Source organism: Sceloporus undulatus, chromosome 3 (genome assembly GCF_019175285.1).
Source record: "Sceloporus undulatus isolate JIND9_A2432 ecotype Alabama chromosome 3, SceUnd_v1.1, whole genome shotgun sequence".
NCBI classification, from domain to species: Eukaryota; Metazoa; Chordata; class Lepidosauria; order Squamata; family Phrynosomatidae; genus Sceloporus; species Sceloporus undulatus.
The window spans coordinates 147,578,123-147,602,404 of NC_056524.1; the positions used below are offsets into that span (position 1 = coordinate 147,578,123).

The window sequence follows — 24,282 nt, forward strand, 5'->3', positions numbered from 1 at the left end:
ACACCACCAAAATGTCCTGATGCCACAACATGCAGCACTTCTGAGGAATCATTGTTTCTGCTACAAAGAGGCCTGTGACTTCCTGGAACAAAGATTTGGATTGCAAAGAGGGTCGCTGTTGAGATACTAAGGGACTTTAAATTTCCTGAAATTTGAAATTCTCCTGTTGCCACATGGCCAGAAGAGGAGCAGCCTCTTCATAACATCTTTATAAGGGTTGAAACAACATGCATGCATTGACAACATCTCCAATGGGTTTTTTCTCTCTTCCTGTTTGGTTTGTAACACTTGCCCTGGAGCTTCGAAAGCTTGCATCAAGTATATTGTGCATTTCAGTTGGCCAATAAAGTATCACTGATTAATTTTTGTTTTATTTGTTAAATAGCCAACACGGTTACTCCTGCACATTTATGTTGCAATTTGTGAAGCAATTGGTACAACTTGGGATTCTGACTTATCTATAGGTGGGGCATTTGGATTTCAGAGCAGGCCATGAATCTGAATAAACAGTTGTCTGGTGGTTTGTGTTGTCTCTCCCTGTATACCTGTCCATTTTAACCAGTAGTTGTAAACAGAGCCTGATCCTATTGGGTGTCCATGAGCACAGTTTGAAATGTTCTCCATGCCTCCATTCTCTAAAATCAAAGCTCATGAGTGTCCTATCCTGTTGGGAGACCTCCTGTATCTCCTGACGGGAGGCCTTGATCCTATCTGACGGGAGGCCTCCTGTTCCTATCCTGACGGGGGCCTCCGTTCCATCCTGACGGGAGGCCTCCTGTTCCTATCCTGGGGAGGCCTCCTGTATCCTATCCTGACGGGGGGCCTCCTGTATCCTATCTGACGGGAGACCTCCTGTATCCTATCCTGACGGGAGACCTCCTTCCTATCCTGACGGGGAGACCTCCATGCTGTGGCATGGGGAATGGAGCTGGGCTGAAGTTCCCCGAGAGGGAGTTTTGAAAACTGTGGTAAGAAATTCTTGGGCTGGGAAGCAAGCGTGACGGCTTCTCATTGTAGGGAAATTTTATTTTTAACAGATGCTAAGGCAGATGGTGCAGAATTAACAGAAAATGGGAGAGAAAAAAGTAGAGGAACATTATGGCTCCAAGAGAGTGACATTAAAAAAAATAAAGATAAGGGAAATGAAAACAAGTAAGTACTCTCTCCAGAGTGGGGGGGGGCACTGGAGGCCAGCAGGGACGAAGCGCGTGATATACAAGGCGTTGAATTGCAAAAGTAATTTGTGGGACTCGGGAGGGGCCATGAAGGCCCCGCTTCATTGCAAAAACTCATGAGAATTACTGATGTGATGTCTGCTTTTATCATCAATAATCAAGACAGAGCCAAGGGGGGAACCTGGGGAAGAAGAGCTTATTTGGGCCTGTCTGAGATTTAAAAAAAGAAGGAGAAGAGGAGCAGTTTATAATGGAAAAAGGGAAGAATTAATGTGGGAAAAGGAAGAAACTGACTGGGTAGAAATGAATGAAGCGTGAGATCAGGAAAGAAGGAAGGACAGAAAGCGGGGGGAGTGCTGCTTGTAAAACCAGGTAAGAGATTAAGGAATATTTTTATAGACAGGAGTGAGTTGAAAGTAAAAAACACAATGGTAACATATACATTGGTTCTATGTGGAAATCGAAGAAAAAACCGAGAAAGGAGGGGGAAGTGTAAAGAAAGAAAATGCAAAATAGGCAAATGGGTTGGGGTTACAGTCAATGAAAAGATGTCAGAGGGCGAGTCTGGAAAAAGAGCGATGGCAATTCCTCCCAAATTAATTGAGGATACATCAGCCAAGCTACTAAAACAGAGGCTATATGATGGGTTAGTACAGGTGGGTTAAAGCCTACAGAGGGATATAGCCAAAATTGAGTGTCTTTTAATTCTTCTAATGAGAGCTGGGCTGGGGGAGTCAAATGATTCTCCAGCTTAGCTAGGCCTAAAGGCAGCTTGAAGGCAGGAACCAACAGCTTTCCACTACCGTAAGGAATAATATATGATCTGCCAATTGTGGGACAGGTACCCGGTGCAAGAAGCCCACTCCTCATGCTACATCTTATTCCTAGATTCCACCTTTGAGAAAGGAAAACGGAAGTACCTAGGGAACCTGACTACTACAGTAGAACTCCATCACTGGCACTATCTGGGTAAAGTTGCCATTAGGCACTATCCTGCATTTGGTAATATAATAATAATAAAAATTTTATTTATATACCGCCCTCTAAGAAATCAGGGCGTGGTGAACAACAAGAGATAAAAATACAATTATACAGCAATAAAAAGTACATAAAAACAGTTAAAAAACAGTTCAATAAAAAATAGAGATAACAGCTTGGCAAAAAAAATGCGACATGACATGGGGGGGGGAAGATTATGGTCTGGGTAAGCTTGTTCGAAGAAGTGGTTTTTAACCCCTTCCTGAATTGAGGAGGAGAGGTGGCTGAGCGGAGCTCAAAGGGCAGCGCGTTCAAGGTTGGGGGCTGAGATGAGAAAGCCCCCTAGGGTGGAGTTAATTACCTCTGGAACTCTTAACAAAGCGCCCTGAGGATCGAAGTGCGCGGGGGGGATTTTCGGAGAGAGGCGGTCCTCCAGGTACCCTGGGCCCAAGCATTTAGGGCTTTAAGGTAAAACAACCCTTGTATTGCGCCGGAAGCGAATAGGCAGCCAATGTAAGTCTTTAAGGACTGGAGTATTGACTGGCCCTGGCAGTGCCAGTGACCAGACGGGCTGCCATATTCTGCACAAGTTGCAGCTTCCGGGTATGGTACAAGGGTTGCCCCATGTAGAGCGCCATTGCAGAAATCCAAACGAGAGGTTACAGGGCGTGTACAACAGTTTCAAGTTCCCCGGTCAAGGTGGGACGCAGCTGGCGTATCAGCGAAGCTGATAACAGGTGTCGACTGTCGCACCACTGAGATGTAAGGTGGAGCGCGAGTCCAGGAGACCCCAAGTGCGTACAGAGTCCTTCACGGAAAGCGTGATTCCGTTCAGGACAGGTGGAACCACTGCCAACCCCGGACCGGGGAGGGGAACTATCACCAGTACTTCCGCTTCTCTGGATAGGTGAGTCTGTTGTCCCTCATCCAGCCCTACCGACTCAGACAGGCACGAGAGGAGAGACGCCAATCCCGGTCACTGCATCAGTCGGGAGACATAGAGAAGACTATTTGGTGTCATCAGCGTACTGTACACCGCGCCCCATGTTGATGATCTCTCCAGCGGTTTCATGTAAAATGTAAAAAGCATGGGGCGGACAGAATGGCTCTTGAGGGAACCCACCGTTTTAAGGGGCCTCTCGTCGGAGCACACGTCTCCCAGCGCACCATCTGGGACCTCCCGGAGAGGTAGGAACGGACAACACTGGAGCGAGTGCCCCGATTACGCTGCCCAGGCGCAGAAGGATACCATGGTTCTATGGTATCGAGCTGAGATGTCAAGAGCACTACAGGGAAGCTTCCTCTCCATGCCCAGACGGAGATTTCGACAAGGGACATAGAGTCTCACCGTAAACTGCCCGAAGCCGGTTTGAAATGGCTGGATATTGGTTACTAGACGATTGAGTTGGATGTAAGTCGATCACCTTCCCAGAAATGGCAATAGGAAATTGGAAATTGTATGAAAAAGGGGGCGAGGGAGGGTTTTTAATAAGGGTATGAAATTAAATTGTTGGAAATGCCCAAATGAGGTGGAATATGGTGAAAGGTTACGGGCCCCCTGTGCCGTAGATGAGGGAAGGGATCGAGGGCGGATGTTGTCTTCCTAACATTCAAGGAATCTTGTCAACTGGTACTGACAGACTGAAATGATCCAGACAACCAAGTTCACGGATGCCCTGGATGCCTCTACTCTAGGTTCGCTCTAAGGTGCCTCAAGACCTTGCTACTATCGAGAGATTTCTCGTGAAGAAGTTGTTAAATTGGTGCAAGCAGGCTTAGAAGGTCAAGGACTGGTTCAGGGCAGGAGGGAGCTGAGTTAGCTCCCTCACTACCCTGAACAACTCTGCCGGAGCGACTCCAGGACGCGAACGTGCAGCATAGAACAGTTCTTAGCTGCACGAATCGCCTCTCATAGTACTCCAAAAGGTGTTAGGAGAGTAGCAGTCTGTCGGATAAGCGGTGGTGTTTCCGCCAGGGGTGCTCTAGCCGGCAGCACCCGCTTCTGCCCGGAGATCTTCGTATACAGGGCTTACGTTTGGAAGCAGGCTGAGAGGGCACTTGGGAGCGATACTGTGTATAGCCTTGGAGAGACCGGTATCCCAGATACGGTCAGGGCACAACAGAATCGCCGTCTCAACCATAAGCCTCTCGGGCTTCCTGGAACTGTGGGTTATCAGCTCGAGGGTGGACCATTTAATGGTCCGCCCACTCGGAGGGTCTGGGTAGAAGTCTTGATACAGATTAAAGGAAGTGATGGCAGAAGGGGGGAAATAGTAGTTATTTGGAAGGACAAGTGTATTGCCTTGAAAAGTATGTGTGTATATATTTTCCTCATTGGTTGGACTTGATAGGGGGGTTCTATTTGAATGTCATATTCTCTGCAACTGCAGCAGATGCTTAGCCAGACCCACCTCCTGTGAAAGCAGAAGGGGTCATCTCCAATTGGCAGGCTAAGATTTCAGATCCTGGCATAGTCCTGACCTGGCAGGAGGAGCCCTGGTGGCGCAATGGTTAAACGCCTGTACTCAGGGCCGGCTCTCCCATATAAGCTAAATAGGCTGTTGCCTAGGGCGCAAAAAGTTTAGGGGCGGCATTTGTGCTCCTCCTGGCTTTGCAAAAAGGAGCCAGGGCCAGGAGGAGAGGAAAGGGCATTCGCTGGAGCACGTGCGCACAGCCCCAGACAAGCGCCAGGGTGTCCGGGAAAGCAGCTGATAAGGCAGCTAGTTCTCAAACAAACAACCCCCTCCCAGTACAGCAAAGTCAGTGTAAGCTACACAGTCCTAGAGAGTTGCAGTAGCTTTACCAAAAGGGATTACCAAAAGAATTGTCAGACGGTCCGAGTTTCAGGGTAACAGATAGGCAGATCGATGAAGCAGTCCAAGGTCAAGGTTTCCAGGTAGTCAAGACAAGAAGCCAAGGAGCCAGAGACAGAGTCTTTCCCCTAAAAGAGTCAGATATCCACTGGCAAAGAACCACACATGCTCCAGGTGCTTAAGAAGGCAAGGAGCTGGCCTTCAGCTGTGCCTGATTACGAAGACCCTTCTGATAAAGCCTCCGAGATCTTCGAAGGCCCTCTCTTTCTGCTCGACGCTCATTGAAGGTAGGCACACTGCCCAGATCCTCCTCCATGTCCACAGCCTCGGCACCAGGCAAACTTGACTGCTGAACCTCTGGAGGGGCCATAGACTCTGCTCCAGCAGAACTAGGGCCAGCCTCTGGCTCCTCCATTACAGGTTCAAGCCCCTGGGGCTCTGGCTCCTCCATTATAGGTTCAGATCCCAGAGGCTCTAGCTCATCCTCTGAGTCCTCCAAGCCATCTTCCAGGCTGGGCATGACACAGGGTGCCACTTGCACTCCGGTCCACACTAAACAACTAATCTACACTATTTCAATGCACACTAATTAATTCCCTTGAGGTTATTCACATTCCAGGTGAGTTAACACATTCCTGGATCAATGCTGCATTTATTCTCATTCACCTATTTGGCATAGACCACTGATATGTGTGTTACAGAGAATAAGAGAGAAAAATAATTAAGAACAGCATCATTTTTCATTTAAATCGACTTTCATGTGACATGTTTGTGATATTCAAACGCTGCCAAAAATGTAAGGTCCAATGAATTCCTCACTTGCCATTGTCCAGAAGCTAGAAGCAGGAACAAGGAGATCAGCTATTTTAGAAGTTACCCTAACCAAAAGTGATGTCCTGGTCAATGGGATGAAAGCGGCAGGATCCTTAAATGGGAGTGACCATGTTCTCCTGAAATTTGTTATACAACGGAAAAGGGAAATCAAGCGTAGTAAGACATATATTCAAAGACTTTAAGAAAGGTGATCTTAGGTGAGGGAAATACTGGATGTCATTCTGTGGTCAGGAATAAAAAAGGAGAGTTCATGATGGATGAGAATTTCTAAAAATTGAAATTTTAAAGGCACAATTTCAAACAGTTCAAATGATGAGGAAAAATGGAAGGTGTCTAAAGAAACCAAGATGGATGTCAAAAGAACTGAGCTAAGGTTTAAAAGGGACATGTATAAGAAATGGACAAAGGAGGAAATTGCCAAAGAAGAATTCCAAAAAGTGGTCACATTTGTAGGAAGAAAATCAGAAAAGCTAAAATGAAAAATGAGCTCAGACTTGCTAGAAAGGTTAAAAACAATAAATATATCCTTACATCTGTAGCAAAAGGGCGAACAAGGAAATGGTAAGATCACTGTGTGGAGAAGATGGCAAAATGCTAACAGGTGACAGGGGAAAAGCAGAACTACTCAACACCTTCTTTGCCTTGGTATCTCCAAAAAGGAGAACAGTGCTCAACCTGGGGGGAAAGGAGGAGATGAGACAGTAGGGGGAATGCAGCATAAGATAAGTAAAGAGGTAGTCCAGGAATACCTGGCTCCTCTAAATGAATTCAAGTCTCCAGGGCCAGATGAACGTCCTCCAAGGGTATTAAAAGTACAGGCAGAAGTAATCTCAGAATCACTGGCAATAATCTTGGAGAATTCCTGGAGAACAGGAGAGGCCCCAGAAACCTGGAGGAAGGCAAATATTGCCCTCATCTTCAAAAAGAGAACCCACATAATTACTGCCCAGTCAGCCATCAATCTGACATCAATACCAGAAAAGATTCTTGAGCAGATCATTAACCAGACAGTCTATCAGCACTAAAGCAATGCCATGATCACTAAAAGTCAACATGGGTTTCTCAAAAACAGGTCATATCAGACTAATCTTATCTCTTATAGGTGTGTGTGTGTGTGTGTGTGTGTGTTACAAGATTGTAGATAACAGGAATGTTATGGATGTAGCCTATTTTGATTTTAGTAAGGCCTTTGAAAATGTCTCCCATGCTATCATTGCAAAAAAGCTAGTAAAATGTGGGCTACATGATGTGATTGTTAGGTAGATTTGTAACTGATTGACTGACTGAACCCAAAGGGTGCCCACCATTGGCTCCTTTTCATCCTGCAGAGAAGTGATTAGTGGGGTGCCACAGGGTTCTGTCCAGGGTTCAGTACCATTCAACATCTTTATCAATGACTTAGATAATATAATAGAGGGTATTCCTATCAAATTTGCAGATGACGCCAAATTAGCCAATACACCAGAAGACAGGATCAGAATCCAAAATGACTTTAACAGATTTGAAATCTGGGCCAAAACTAACAAAATGAATTTCAACAGATAGAAATGTAGAGTAGTACATTGGAGCAATAAAATTCATAGATACAGGATGGGTGACACCTGGCTTGACAGTAGTACATATGAAACTTTATCACATGAGAAATGAATACCAAAACAAAGCTCTTCCACTCTCTTCCCAAGGGGGGTGGTAGTAAAAGTGTGCCTTTTGTTACACTGGAAAAAATTGTTTGACAAAAGGTACTCTTTTAATGACTGTCTCTCAGGAAGTGAAAAGAAGTGCTACGATGGCATGTGGAGAAGCACAAAGAAAGCCGCTACTCTCCTGTTCTCTCTCAGATTTCTTTTCTCATGTGATAAGGCTCTCTTGAGTCTCAGTGGACCACAAGATGAACATGAATCAGCAGTGTGATGCAGCAGCTAGAAAAACCGATGTGATCCTAGGCAGAATCAATAGGAGTATAGTGGCTAGATCAAGGGAAACAATAGTACAGTGGACCCATGTTATACGCTGGGGTTGGTTCCAAGATCCCCCGTGTATAACAAAATCCGTGTATGCTCAAGTCCCATTAAATATAATGACATAGCAAAATGGTGTCCCTAATAAAAAATGGAACATCAAGGTAAATTTATACTTTTTTGGAACATTTTCAAACCGTGTATGCTTGAATCCGTGTATAAAAAATCCGTGTATAAGAAGGACTGACTGTATCATTTTATTCTGCTTTGGTCAGACGTTACCTTAGGTGAGCCCATTAGGAATGTTACGGTAGGCTGGGTCTTGGTACAGAAACCGCTTTGGTTGTCATTGTAATCTCTTCCAGAAAAGAATAGAGTACATCTTGATTCTTCTGTGGTGTGGTTTCCAAGACTAAAGGAATATTCTCTCAAGGCACTGTACTTTGAATGTGTGTGTGAGATGGGCTGACTTTTGTCTTCACATCTGTGTGCATCTGAATAACAGTTGGCACAGTTGGTCCCTGGATGAAACTTGCCTAGAACGTCCCTTCCCTAAATTCAAACAGAGAAGAATTTAAGATGGAGATTCTAAGCTGAATTCTGAATGTGACAAGAATATGGCCATTGGGTTGGTAAAGAAGGACAGAAACAAAGTAAATGTTAACAAAGGAGTAGGAGGTATCCCCTAGTTCTTGCTCTCAGCTTTCATCTAGCTCCTACTCTTCTTGTAAGTTATGGAGCAAAATTAAGCACAAATACTAATGGCATGAGTATTCCCACTTCATCCACAGCACAGCAGAAACTTGTTTGTTGGTGGCAGGAAGAAATTACCACTACAGTGGTTTCAGAGAGTGAGTGCACTCCCCATCTCTAAGAACCTCTGATGCATATTCTTCTAATCTGGCTTCCTCCCTGTTATTCTAGGTCCGAAAACAGGCACTGAAAGCATGAGAAACTCATACTTTCTCAGTACTAGAGCCTCATGAGAAGACAAGTTCCTGGATGTCTCAGAAATCTTCTGGCACTGCTCTGTTCCAATAGATTAAATGGTATACTACTTACCTAATGGAATAGTCCTGCTGGACTCAGCATCTGTTCCTTCAAACAGAGAGCTTATTTCCATTCTGAACATATCTGCCTCTTCATTTCATTTTTCTCTGCATTTCTCTGGCCTTCATCCCTGGAAGAGGAAGATATTACTGTACTTTACAGTAATTACACCATAGTTATTGCTTTATATGAAATTATTCTGATAGCATAAGAGATAATACGCTAATAGGATTTCATGACTCTTCCATTCCTCTACGTCAGAAGTCTCTGTGCCATTTTTTAAATTTTAATTTTTTTGGCATGAGCGTCATTCATTACACCAGGAGTGGGCAACTGTTGCAGGTTAGAGGGGCTTGAAGGGCCCCCATGCTGGCTCAGCTCATCCCTCAAAATGGTAAAAATAATTTTAGACCTAAATGCTACGAATGCTGCCTACAGTCATTTCCTGTTGAAATGAAGGCCACTCTTTGACCTAATAGGGCCCAAGAATTAAGGAAAATGTGACAGAATTGGTCCACATATCCTTTCTGGGGCCATGTGGGCCATTCGGTTACAAAAAAATATATATGCAAAAATTGAGTAATTGTGTTGTGGGGCTTGGGGCCTCATGGATCATATTTTCCCCAGCTCTGACAGTTCCTTATGCTGGAAGTTCCATTTATCTGTCTATCTATTTATCTATCTGCCTTTCTATCATCTATCTATCCATTCTATCTTTCTCCCAAATAAGCAGCCCATAACATGAATTAATGTACATGACAGCCAGTGTGGTGTAGTGGTTTGAGTGTTGGACTATGACTCTGGGAAAGCAGGGTTCCAATTTCCACTCGTGCATAAAAACTCACTGAGTGACTTTGGCCAAGGCACACTTTCTCACCCTCCAAGGATGGCAATAGCAAACTGCCTCTGAATAAATCTTGTCAAGAAATCCCTATGATAGGGTCATTTTAGTAAAAAAAAAAAAAAAAAAAAAATTGGAAGCACACAGTGACAACAGCAAACATAATTTTAAAGCTGGAAATAATTTTTAAAAATTAATTAAACTGGTATATTAAAACATATAGACTTTAAAGCAATATAATTTTTACATTTTCAAAAAACATTTTTTTTAAAATCAGTCATTTAAAGACATGACCAGCAAAGTTACCTAGACTACAGTGTTTCATGGTGGATTTGAATTGCTCATGGTCTCTGTGAGGATTGTAGGAGCACAGTTTGCAGAACACTCAGGTATGCAGCTCACCAGTCCAAAGACAACTTAAGCACCACTTTGGGATATGAGACCAAGTTGCCTTTTTCTCCTGCTCTGACAAAAACCAAGGAAAAGAAGAAGATTTCAGGTACTGCTCTCGGGAGACAGCTAAATCAAAGAACATAATTTCTGTTCATTTTGCTGCTCTCTGTTGTAGTATCTTTACATTCAGAAACTCCATATTTTCCAAATCCAAACTGCCATAACCAGGACTTTATCATAGCCAGCTGTATTTGCCTTCTCCCCATGCTAAGGTTCCCTAGCAAAATACCATAGCTGAACATGCCATTAACCTTTTTGCTTTCTGTTCAGGCTACTGAGTCTGTTTTGCAAGTAGAAATATTGTCTGGTCTGTTCCCTGTTCTCTTTATGGTATGCAAGAAAAAAAGGGACTGGAGGGAAATTCTTGACTATTTTGTGCTTTGTACCTAAATTTCATTGTCTCTAAGGTCTTGACAAAGCTTATTTTACATGTCCCAAATGTACACAAACATCAATATTTTCTGAGGGGTTTTTTCCTATGAAAACTGTTGATGTCGATACAGAGTCCTTTCACTGGTTTTCATATTTCCATACAACCAAAATTAATAACATTTCTGATCACTCATCTCCATATTTTAGAGTTCATAGGTGCCCATATTTAAATTATTTCCTCATCAGATGACATTCTCACCAGTGTTCAAGTACCTCACTAGAAGAGCTCCTTTCCTTTGGTTCTTAGACTGCAAAGATTTTCCATTTAATCACAGTGTCCAACATGAAGCTCAGGGTGCATCTACGCTGTAGAAATAGTGCAGTTTGACGCCACTTTAAGTGCTGTAGCTCCATCCTATGGGATCCTGGGATTTATAGTTTTACAGCATCTTCAGCCTTCTCTGCTTGGTGCCTCACAAAATTCCAAATCCCAGGATTCTGTAGGATGGAGCCATGGCATTTAAAGTAGTGTCAAACTGCATTATTTCTATAGTGTAGATGCACCCTGAGCTTCATCTTGGACACTGTGATTAACTGGAGAATCTTTTCACATCAGCAGACATTCAAAATTCTGTCTGAAATTAAGACTTGACTGTCAGGTAATTAAGTAACCTGAATATTACTACAATACCAGGTTTCTATGCATAAATTACTGTTGTTATTGTTTGCCTTCACATCATTTCCTAAGGGTTTTCGCAGGGTTTTCTTGGCAAGATTTGTTCAGAGGAAGTATTTTTGCCTTCTTTAAGGTTGAGAGAACACGACTTGCCTAAGGTCTAATCAGTTGATTTCCATGGGCAAGTGGGGATTTGAAACTCCTAGAGTCTCCCAGAGTCCTAGTCCAACCTAATCCGCTATATCACAGTGACTCTCTGCATATGCTATGGAACCTGAGAAAATTCCCCTAATGACCTTGCAACAGCTTCTTTGGCCTTATGGAAAACATGAATATCAGTAAACCCTCAAAAGACTTCCTACCAAATCAAGTAATTGGAAATCAGAGCTGCGAAATTAGCCTTCCAATGTCTTGCTTACAGATTTAATTTTGAACATGTGCTACTTTGCTCTAAATAGAGTCTACTGAAACCCACATGAATCAGCGAGGGTCACCATGCTGAGAAGACTACTGAATAGACTTCAAGCAGAAATGCTGTCTTTCTCTGACTATCTTGTCAGCCTCATCATTATAACAGAAAAAGACCATAACAATGCCTCTTTTCTTCTGCAGATTCTAGGAGTAGGGAGTCAAGGCAATAAATTCACTTCTGGTGTAGTGGTCACCTTGGTCCTTTGAGTGTCTTTCTCCTCTTTAGGGAGGATACTATGCAAGACAAAGGTAGTCCCAGAATTTATTCATTTTGGTGGCCCTATTCTAGAGCACCAGACCAAGATTCTCAGACACTGGAGATTCTATTTATATCTATTTATATCAACTATATCCATATAGTTTGGCCCCTTCTGATTGTCTGTTTTTTTCTCTCATTGTCCAGAGATGAGTCTACCTACTGATCCAATTTGATACCTGTCTTTATGGTGGAGAATTGAATGCAACAATGAAGAGACAGCACCAAAATGTAATGCTATTGTTGGCAGATCCTTTATTTCCAAGATACACTATATAATGTAAGAAGTCATCTGCAGAAATAGGGCCCAGACTGCTTACACAGACATTGTAACCTGTTGCTACCCTTGATAACATCTGGTATAGATAAATCCAACATTTTGTTTTGTTTTGTCATTTCATCTTTATGTAAAGCATAGAATTAGGAGCATATCCCTTATCTGTCATCTGCCTTTTCTGAGACTCCTACTGGGACCTTTATATTACTGGTTAGGGGGAAAAGTGGACTGGGTGAGGGTGAACAAATTGAAGCTTAGTTTAAACAAGACAGAGGTGCTACTGGTCAATTAAAAGACAGATCTGGGAACAAGGAATTCAGCCTGTGCTAGATGGGATTACATTCCCCCTGAAAATGCAGATTCACAGAGATATCCCCAAAAAGGGAGGATCCATTGCCCGGTACACCTTTAGCCAATGAAGCACACAAAAGTACACCAAGTTTTTATTCAGTTATGCACAGAAAGGGATGTCTGGTGATCATTTGCAAAGCAAGTACCCATTCAAACCTTTGCAGCCACATATTTAAAGCTCCCAGCTAACACAGTGCCACTATTTAATTGGTCCTTGAGTGCCAGGTTGGCAATTCCTAATTAACTGCAGTTTTGCACATACTCACGAGAACTACCTTCCTCTTTTTCCTGTAGTGAGCACCATTATAACATAGCCAGGGCACTCTAAGTAACAGAATAACAGTTGTCAGATCACACACACAGAGTTCTCAGATTCCTTTTTCTTGCTATCAACAGTTTTGGGGTATCCCTGGATTTAACCCTGATCCTGGTGGCTCAGGATTCAGCAGTGACCAGGAGTGCATTTCCACAGTTAAAGATAGTGTACCAACTGTGCCAGTTTCTGGAGAAGTCAGATCTGGCTGTGGTAACACATACCTCAGTTACATCCCGGTTGGATTATAAAAATGCACTCTACGAGGGGCTTCCTTTGAAAAGCACTCAGAAATTTCAAAAGTGCAACCAGATTGTTAACTGGAGCTGACTACAAGGAACGCACAACTCCCTTGTTGGAACAGCTCCATTGGCTGCCAGTCCATTTCTGGGCCCAGTTCAAAGTGCTGGTTATGTCCTATTAAGCCCTATACAGCTTGGGTCTAGGTTATCTGAAGGATTGTATCTTCCTATATGAAGCCATTAGAGCTCTCATATCTTCTGGAGAGGATCTTTCTCTGTCTCACCACCTTCTCAAGCAGCTTTAGTGGGAATAAGGGAGAGGACTTTCATGATAGCTACTCCCAAACTTTGAAACTCCCTCCCTAGGGCAGCCAGGATGGCCTCCTTCTTGCTCTCCTTCATTCAGCAATTCAACAAATTTTCATTCTGTCAGGCTCTTGGAAACTGACTAGGGTGAGGTTTTAATGTTGTATGGTGCTGTTTTTAAGGTTTGCATATACCATTTTAATGCATTTTAATGTTTTTAATGTTTAATGTTTTAACTGTATAAATTGTTTAATTTTTTAAAATAACTCATATACTTGTACTTTTATTGACACTTTATATAGTTTTTGATCTGTATTGCTTTTAAATATGCTGTTAGCTGCCCTGTGTCCTTAAACTGGAATAAAGGTGAGACATAAATATTTTTAAAATATGGTATTTCTTTTCAGGAGGACAGGGTTGTGTGTTGTATCAGTCCAGGCTTCCTAGTCAGGCTTAATTCAACCTCCCAGAGGAGATGGAAGATTGTCCTGCCAGTCTTTGCCTGAATGCAGTGGACGTTAGAGAGAAATGGCCCAACCAGGTGCCGTTTTTTTAGGTCAGAGTAATATACGTAGGTTCTCTGAAAGCACATCTGTCTCTTTAAAGTCATAATGTTTACTATCAGTAGACACATAAAGACATGGTTTTTTGTTATATTTGTTTTAATGCACTCCAGTATGCATTAAATATGTCCACCAAAGTGTTGAGAAACATTTGTTAAAACAGAATGTAGCTAAGTGAATGACAGTAACCTCCATTTATGAAAATGATACCTTCATGAGCTTGCTATTTATTTCAGTTCCACATGAAGGATTTAATCTTAGAATCCTATACAGTTTAGAACTGTGATGCCCAGTGACTTCATCCACACATGTGAAACTATCCACATACCTCAGTCCAATAGAAGAGATCCCTGTACTATAAGAAGTGTGGCTTGAGGGCACAGGAGACCAGACCTTTTTCATAAGTGTACCCAACTACAGCCACCTACAGCCTCACTAGTCCTATCAATAAAACATCTTCATGGTCAACAAAAAACTTTTGTTTAGATATGCTTTCAAGTTATGTACTCTTGCTTTGTATCTGGCTGCCATGATTGCTACTCACTTTACTTATTTTATAGTGGTTTTTTATGACTGGCTGTTCTATTGATTGTTTTATTTAGGCTGTCAGCCACCCCAGAGGCTCAATAGTGGAACAAAAATGTGAGCTATAATATTGAAATAAATAAATGCTTGCCTTAGTTAACATAATACGCAGGTGGATTGTATTCTATGTAGTCACAGAAAATCCACAGTAAAAAGCAACTCCTTTGAGTCAGAAATCAGATGTCTCTCTCTACCTTCCTCCTGCCAGAAGATGGAACGTGAAATCCAGAGAGCATATCTTTTGCAAACTTAAGGATGCAGAAGACACATAACAAAAGCTGTGACCATATACTTATAGTAAATGCAGCTACAAAATTGACAGAATGGCACAGACTGCTTTAGCAGTAGTTTTCTGGTTTACGACAGAGAACAAGGCAAGTCTGGGTTTAACAAATATTTTTATCTTTCCCTATCCAAGGAATATTATATATCTGAATGAAACAAGTGTCCCTAAGAATGGAGAGCAAGTTGCTATGCTATATATTGCTATGCTGCTATTGACAGATATAAGCATAGGTCATGGTGGCGGTTGGCTTCCTCCTTCTACAGCTCCCCCTCCCCACTCACTATTGCACTACCTTAGACCCTATCCTATGCCTATTGCATTGATGATAAAGAGCAGCAGGTACTGGAGAAGCATCGAGCTATAACATCTTTATCAATGACTTGGATGACAGAATTAGGAGCATACTTATCAAATTTGCAGATGACACCAAATTAGGAGGAGTAGCTAACACCCTAGAGGATAGGATCAAAATTCAAAATGACCTGAATAAACTGGAAAGCTGGGCCAAAGCTGACAAAATGAAAATCAACACGGAGAAATGTAAGGTACTGCACTTAGGGCAGAAAAACAAAATGTACAGATATGGGATGTGGGAAACCTGGCTTAAAGAGACTACGTGTGAAAGGGATGTAGGAGTCCAAGTAGACTACAAGTTGAACATGAGTCAAGTTGAATAATAATAATAATAATAATAATAAATAGGATTTATTTATATGCCGCCCAATCACTGGGAATCCGGGCGGCTTACAACAGAGGGGATAATAGACGGTTCCCTGCCTTCAGGCTTACAATCTAAAAAGACACGACACAAAAGGAGAAGGGAATGGTGAGGGGGGAAGGGGATCAGGTCCGGCATTCTTCTCTCCCTCTGAGGCCTGGACAAAGGCAGGTGGACTGAGGGAGGGCTCGTCTTCTTCAGGCTAGTCCTGATGGAGCTGGGCCAGCCTATTCTCTCCCTCATAGGCCGAAGAATGACAGTTATGGAAGGAGGAGCCTCTTTCTTCAGACTAGCCCTGATGGAAATACTCACCTGCTCCATTTCTTATAATCTGAATCTGCCTACTGTTTTAGAATCCTCTTTGCTTCTGACTTTGGCATTCAAATCTCCAGTAATCAACTTGACATCCTGTGCTGGTCTGTTGTCAGTTTCCTCCTGTATTCCTTCATAGAATCTATCGATTTCTTCTTGCTCTGCATCTGTGGTTAGTGCACATACTTGAATTATGGTGATATTCATTGGTTTCCCATGTAGTCTTACTGAAATGACTCGGTCTGATTTTGCATTGTATCCTATGACTGCTTTTGCCATATCTTTTCTTTGTATGAAAGCCACCCATTCCTTTGTGTCTTTTCATTCCCTAAGTAGAACATTATGTGGTTATCAGATTCAAAGTGGCCCATTTATGCCCATTTTAATTCACTCACCCCCCCCTCCCCAGTACTGCTATGTTCATGTGTTTCATTTCCATTTTTACTATGTCTAGCTTCCCTTGGTTCATGCTTCTCAATTCCAAGTCCCTATCTTATGTGTAGTGTTGCTTCTGATGGCATTTGCTCTTCTGAGTGTGCCTACTACTTGTCTCACCATCTTTATTTTTTCCTAACTCTCTGTTAGTGCTCTGATCTTGCCTGTGTCTCACTTGGAATGTCTCATCATAGGGTTTACTAGGTGAGGGAGTTACGCAAAGAGGGCCACCTTCACGTCCCTATGTGGAGTACAGTGCGCCCTTTTTTTACACGGGGGATCCTTTCCAGACACCCCTGCATTAAAAAAAGCATGTATGCTCGAGCCCCATTGAAAGTAATGGGGCTTGTGCATGTAGTGGCGGCGTGGCAGCGCGGAAGCACACGCCATGGGTGCACGCCCCATTAATCTAATTGGGTTGCTCCGCCCCTTGCACCCTGCGTGCTCCTGTGCAGATTTCAGAGTATGCTGAAAGCTGCGTATAGTGCACTGAAAGTGCGTCCACGTGTGACGTGGGTGCACTGTATTAACATGTGTTATCTATGGTGCCATTGTTGTTCTTTTTATTTACTGTCACCCACCACTACCGGTGCTTCCCAGTAGCTGTTTCCTATTATACACACACACACCTTTGGTTGTTCCTCAACCCTTCTCCTCCTTCCTCCATCCCCCATCCTAGAACCATGGAAGCAAAGGGGATGCAGCCAGCAGAAGGAGAAAGGGAAGTAGCCAGCATGAGATACAGGAGAATCCATTGGGACAAAGAGAGAGGGGGGAGGCAAAGTTCATCTCAACCTCCATCCTAGCCCCATGGAAGGAAAAGGGAAGCAGCCAGCCACAAGGCCAAAGCACAGATTCAGACAATGACTAGGAGTCCTAGTAGACCACAAGTTGAAAATGAGTCAACAGTGTGATGCAGCACCTGAAAATGACAATGCAATTCGAGGCTGCATCAATGGAGGTATAGTGTCTAGATCGAGGGAAGTAATAGTACCACTCTATTCTGCTTTGATGGGACCTCACCTAGAATACTATGTCCAGTTCTGGGCACCACACTTCAAAAAGGACGTTGACAAACTGGAGTGTGTCCAGAGGAGGGTGGCCAAAATGGCGAAAGGTCTGGAAAGCTTGCCTTATGAGGGGTGACTAAGGGAGCTGGGTATATTAGCCTGGAGAAGAGAATGTTAAGAGATGATATAATAGCCATGTTAAATATTTGGAAGTACAGTATGTCATACTGAGAATGGACTAAGTCTGTTTTCTGCAGCTCCAGAGAATAGGACCTGGAGCAACAGTTTCAAACCAGTAGCATCATTGGAAGGTGTGTGTGTGTGCAGGAGGTACAGACCACACTGGGACCGGGTGACACCCCAGAAGGGGGTGGTACCCGGTAGCCACTTCTGCTCCACCCTTCCTTGCCATGACCCAGTTTTCCTCAGACGAGAAACGGGCCATGGCAAGGAGCCACGCCAAGAGCACCCATGCCCCCCACACCTCCTTGCTGCAGCAAGCAGAAGGGGTCGGGCTTCTGCAAGGAGGTGTGGAAAGGCCAGGCTCATCCTTGCTGAGCATTCGCATGCCCCTCTGATCCTCCTTGCTGTGGCCTGGCTTTCCTCTGAGGAAAACCAAGATGCAACAAGGAGGTTAGTAGGCAGGAGCACGCGCACTCAGCAAGACTGAGCCCATTCTCCCCGCCCCTCCTTGCAGAACCCTCGGCCCTTCCATTTTGGAAGCCCTGTCCCCCCGCACCAGGTGACACTGAAGGTAGGCATGCCACTGATTCAAACTACAGGAAAAGATTCCACCCCTACATTAGGAAGAACTTCCTGACAATAAAAGCTGTTCGACAGTGGAACCCACTTCCTTGGAGAGTGGTGGAGTCTCTTTCTTTGGAGGTCTTTAAACAGAGGCTGGATGGTCATCTGTCGTGGGTGCTTTGATTGTGTATTGCTGAATGGCAGGGGGTTGGGATGTGGTCTCTTCGAGCTTTATGATTCTAAGGAATCATAAACATAGACTTTGCCAAGAAAGAATAGCAGGCCTGACATTCTACTGAGCATACTTGCAAATGAGAATTAAGAGCAGCAAGGAATAGGTGCAAGGGATCTAGATCCCATATCTTGCCATCAAATATCCATTCACACTGCACAAACATAGCACTATAATATAGCACCCTGAGCCTTTTAACATCTATGTGAAACTGCTGTGAGTGGTTGTCTAGAATTTTGGAATAAGGTGTCAGCTGTACACTGATGATACCCAGTTCTGTCACTCCTTTCCACCTAATTCCAAGGAAGCTGTTCCTATGCTAAACCAATGCCTGGCAGTTGTAATGGTTTTGACCCTAGAGTCCTATACAGCTTGGGACCAAGTTACTTAAAGGACCATACTCCCACTAAAGTGCTGAGATTGTCTGAGAAGGCCCCTCTCTTTGTCCCATCATCTTCTCAGGCTCATTTAGTGGGAACAAGGTAGAAGGCCTTCTTGGTAACTGCTCCCAGGCTTTGGAACTCCCTCCCTTGAGAGACCAGGATGATCCTATCCCTGCTCTCCTTTCAGTGGCATTTTGTGCCATCAGGCTTTTTAAACTGATGATGGTTGTACAAGTCAAGTCAAGGTTTGTATATAATTTTATACATTTTAATATTTTTAATGTGTAGCTTATTTAATTGATTTTTAAACTCTCCATTGATACTTTTTAATTATTTTGTATTGTTTTTTTAAATTTTATTGTTTTTAAATTGTTTTAAATTTGCAGTTATTCACTGTGACTCCCTAGAAAACAACAACAACAACAACAACAACAACAACAACAATGGATGGTCCGTGTGGTTCCTTTCAATTCTAGGTTTCTAGGATTCTATGATATTGTATACACAATGCCAGAAAAGCACCTCTGGAAACATCTGAGAGAGGGCAGGCTTCATGATCAAATGCATATCACTGTGCTGCATAGACTGGAGTGAGAGTCTTGTGAATGAAAATTCAGTTGAGCAGATGGCATAGGTAAGTAGTGACTTGGCTGATAAATAGAGGCTATGCCACACACACAAGAGAATTGCACATATCTGAAAAAAGGAAAGAGAAGATCTAAGCATGACACAGAGTCCAGTAGTGTTATGTTGGTACTGAATGTACATTAATTATTTTTTAAAAAAATTACTGGCTGTTTTACATATTAGAGCCATGACATGGAAGATTATTGCACATGCCTTATCTCATCTTTTCCCCAATGGGATACCCATGTTTAACTGTCAAAAATAGTTCTTACCTCATTCTCTCGTGGCTAGGCATATGCAGTCAATATGCAACCTGGTCTTATCCCATGACTTTTCAAGGATGGGATTACATACGGGCTGCATATGGGCCTTGAGAGTTAAACCTGCATGTATCCCATCAGGGGAAAGAAAGGATAAAGCACATGCAATAATCTCCATGGAAGAAAGAGGTATATTCTTATTGTTCCAATATCTCTTGGATATGAAAAAAAAACTCACTTAAAGTGGGAATAAAATTTCTCAGCTGATGCCAGGAATTACCATAAAATAGCCTAGAATGACACAAACATCATTTGGATATTTAAAACAAACCAACCAACCCAACAACTACAGCAACAAATCCTGTAACCTTTAGCAATATCCTGATGCATTTACCCTTTCTTGAAAAGCCCATTATTAGCCAAAAATATATTCTTTTACGAATTAAATATCCTGATGTTCTAGCATTCTACTAACACAAGACTGAAACTAAACCCATTTATTTATTTATTGAATCTAGAATCTAGGTGAAAACTAATTTCAGTCCATGCTGGCTTGAAGCCCTTATCCAAATACCCATCATATAGCATGAGCTATCTTTTAAAGGGAACTGATCAGTATTTATAATTTGGAGTTTTGCAGCTCTGCATATAATACTGTAGTACTTGACTAGTTTTATGGCATTTCAGAAGCATTACAGATACTGATAAAATAAAACCACTGGAACTTCTCAGAGAAAGGAACCAACCAAGGGTTGAGAGGAAATAGGTCCTGCACTACAAGTGGTATTTGATTTGATGGGAACAGCCACTAGAATTAAAGTACAAGGCTGCAGGTCCTATCCAGGCCCAGGTTACTGGATGGAGAACAAGGGCAGTCAGTGATGGCTACTTTTGAACCCTAAAAAAAGGCTGAGAATGAGGACGATAGTTAATTTCCTAATAATTGCACTCAAGGCAGCTTTAAAAATTTAAAAAAAACACAGTTAAAAGCCCTTGCAAAAATTTAAGTAATATATAATACGTGTTAAAATACAATTTAAAAAATCATAGAATTAAAAAAATGAAACAATTCAATTTAAAAAAATAAAAGATTAAAAACAGCAAACTACACATTGTTAAGTCCTTGCAGTCAACTTCTAAAAGCATGCAAGAAAAGAATTGCACACTGCACAGCAAGGAGGTAACCATCCTAGCCTCCCTAGATAGGAAGTTTAAAAGCACCTCCTCCAATGTTCCCAACAAAGAAGCCTTGGAGTTGGTTACAATGAAAGAGGGGTCGCCCTACCCCAGGATCTTAGCACCTGGACAGGCTGATATAGGAAGTCAAGATGATAATAATGATAATAATAATAATAATAAAATTTATTTGTATTCCACCCCTCTGAGAAGAATCGGGGCAGCTAACAAGTTAAATATACAAAACATATCAAATTCCTAGTACCCTCCCCCCTTAAAAAGGTATTAAATCTAATAGAGAATTAAAACCATACAAGTTAAAACTGACCCAAAGGTCAAACAACATAACAATAATCAATATAACAATAATCAATGGGAGCGGCAGTATCTATTTATTCATAGGAGTTTCCTGAGGCCGGGTTCTCTATTCTGGAAAGGCCTGCCAGAAGAGATCCATCTTAATAGCCTTTTTAAAGCTGTCTAAGGATGTTAGTTCTTTCATATATTCTTCATCTGAACTTTTCTAGTCACAAGCAGGACTTTGAATTATGTTCAGAAACAAACTTGCAGCTAGTGGAACTGTTATAACAACGAGGTTGTATGTGAGAATGGTAGCCAGCCCCAATTAACAATATGGCTGCACCTCTCAGCCAAATGAAATTTCTGAGCACGTTTTGCAGTCATCCTAAGGGGATTTAACTAACGCCTGTGGGCAGAGTCAGAGTGTAGTGTCCTTACACTGGAGGCCCTGACTCCACCCCCAGGTCGTCATGCTGCTTCATACCATTCCAGATGGTGCGCGGCATCATGGCACAACTTTGGCACTGCATCCAGATAATGCGGCGCTGAAGGAATGCCATACAGTATGGTACCCTTTGGAAGGCACAAAAAAGAACCACTTTTTGGGTCTCCTTTTTCCTCCCTCCAGAGGCTGGATCATGGCTGTGGTGTGAGGTTGCTGCAGCCCCGATCCAGCCAGAAAAGGATCAGCTGCATGCCGCCCCTTCGAGGCTGTTTGTACAGCCCCTCAGGCATATATCACCACATGGTCAAAACAGACATTTCCAGACATTCAAGGGAAAGGTCAACCATGCAAATATACTCCTGGCCATCAGAGAAATTTTGTGCTTCAGGGCTAGAGCTGAATCCAGGAGCACACCCAAACTGCTGTTGAAGAGGAAACCACCATCACTATTTTCTGAGCTGGCCCCCCAGAAGATAATGGATCCACCGGAAAAATGGTGCCATCCCAGTGAGGTGGATTAAAAGGATATTTGTTATTGAAAGTCACTGAGCTGATAGCACTGAAAGCTGCGGAAAAGTCCAGCAAAACCCAACAGGGACACAATTTTCCTATCCAGTTCCTGGTGAAAGTCACCATCTAATATAACCAAAACTATCTCTGCTTGAAGCCAGACTAGAATGGATCTGGATAATCCATTGTCATCCAGGAACCTCTGAATCCCAGATGAACAGGGAAGACAAGTCTCTTAGTGGCAAAGGTCCTGGCTTCTCTGAAGAATCCACTTGGTAGGGGAAGCCTCTTTCTCACATTGTCCTTGTCTGTGTCCCAAGCTCAGGAACCTCCTGGCAACTGTTCAGGCCTTCAACACAGTGTCTGTACCCATAGCCTTTCTGGGTGCTATTCACCTGTTGGTTCACAGTACGCCCGATCCTGTTGTATATGATGTTAAATTGGGGAAGGCCTGAATCATCTCAGTGGGGAGATAATCATCTAAGATGATCAGTGAGTGATCAGTACCAATTCTGGATGGGCCAGTACTGTGTTCCCATTCAAACCTCTGCTCCAGCTTTGCAACAAAAATTAGTATGCATTAAACTTCCTGCAGTGTCTGGACAACTCTAACTCCACACGAGCTTCCATGTTCAATAGATCTACCAGTTCCTTGACATGTCTGCAGGCAATCTAAATCAAAGTATAGAAAGTACAGAAACTGTTTCTCAAAATTTGTCCACAGCAGCAACTGAGGAGGTCACAGATGTAGCCCAGAGCCTTGACCCCAGAAATCTCTACCACTGCTGCTACTGGGGCCATAGCAAAACCCAAAATTCATAATCACAGCATATTTGGATCCACCAGTGGCTGTCTCTAATTAGAAGAAAACTGGGGTACTACCACAGCTGGAGTTGTGCCCCAGCTGAAACAGAAGGTCATGAAGTGAGAATGAGATACTTCACCTTTCTGTACATTTGCACCTTCTGATACCTGCATTGGTATCCTCTCTGAAAGATCCTCCGCACTAGCTCCAGCCTCTTGGCTCTAATAGGTTCTAATAGGCAATGCAATCACATCTATTTTATTACTCAGGACTTTTCTGCACACACCCCCTCCCCAAACTTTCTCTGCACTGACCAAGGTCCACTTGGTAAAGAGAGGTGAAAAACATCAGAAAAAGAAATCAGTGACCAGAGGAAGAGAGAAGGAGAAAAAAAAAAAGGGGGGGGGGGAGAAGTAACAGGATGTGTGTTGGGAGACAGAGAGAAAAATGACAGGAGCTGAATTTTCAGCGCCCTCACTTTAAATCAAGATAAAAGACTGAAATGGAAAATAACGGTCCAGAGAAACCCCTGGACGGCTTTGGGCGCTAATGGAAACACATGGCTTAAGGCTGTGGTGTTGTCAGCTTCCCCGTACTCTGACATTCCTTTCTGATAATCCGGCCTGCCATAAAATTAGAATAGCAAATACCTCTTGACAAAGATGCATGTTTCCCTCTATTGTGCCATCATAAAAAAAAACCTCCACTGGTGACTCGGGGAGCTGCAAACTTCAATTTAAATTTACAGTGCGGCGGAAGGAAAGTGATATGCACTCAAAAATTTTAATAACCTATTAAGTTACGACTTCAATTTCATTTTATGAATATTTTCCTTGGGGAGCACTGCTATCACAGAGAAAGATAGAAATTTAAAAAAGATAAATAGTGCCATTAATCTCCAACATTTCTCTTCCATTATCCTTGAAAATTAGGAGTTATTTTTGTTCAGATCTTCATGTAATTAGCTCCCTACACTTGATTCACTAGCCAGAAAATGACCATGTTCAGAAAATTAAAAATTTGTCATTAAGTGGAATTTAACATAATATCATTTATCTTTATCTATTCCCCAGCTGACAGCAGGAGCCTTGGAAGTGGTACAGGCTTCTGTGTCAGAGTGGAGAAGGAACTGCTTGACATCACAGGGAGCAGCAAAGAGAAGGGAAAAGGAGCAAGAGAGTAGGCGTGGAGAGGGAAGCTTAGAGAAGAGAGGAGGAAGAACAAAGGAGAAGAAGTGAACGAGGGATATATGCGGGGGTACGGGGATGAAAAAAGAGGGCATGAAGGATAGTGAAGGAAAACAACAACAAAGAAAAGCAATTACCACAGGAAAGTGAGTAGGGGGAAAGACAGGGAAGCCATAGAGGTGGAGGGGATAGGGAAACAGCTTGTGTCAGTGGTCCAGTTGGGTTCTTGTTCCCACCTATGGTCAGATCAAAGGGCAGTCCAACACCGTATGAAGTAGTTCTCATGTACTATTGTCCCCCTTGCTAGTCTTCACATTAACTCCTTTACTTGTTTA

At 42.8% G+C, this 24,282-nt stretch overlaps 1 long non-coding RNA gene across 2 annotated transcripts in view; it reads right to left on the bottom strand.

The window, feature by feature from the left end:
• LOC121924735 overlaps positions 1-22,984 on the bottom strand; it is a 50,197-nt gene extending 27,213 nt beyond the window's left edge. For both annotated transcript variants that reach the window (XR_006102704.1, XR_006102703.1), the window contains exons 1-3: positions 22,900-22,984; positions 9,956-10,109; positions 8,821-8,938 (exon numbers count right to left, since the gene is read on the bottom strand). This is a non-coding gene — a long non-coding RNA (uncharacterized LOC121924735). The remainder of the gene's footprint in view (positions 1-8,820; positions 8,939-9,955; positions 10,110-22,899) is intronic.
• Positions 22,985-24,282: the final 1,298 nt, after the last annotated feature.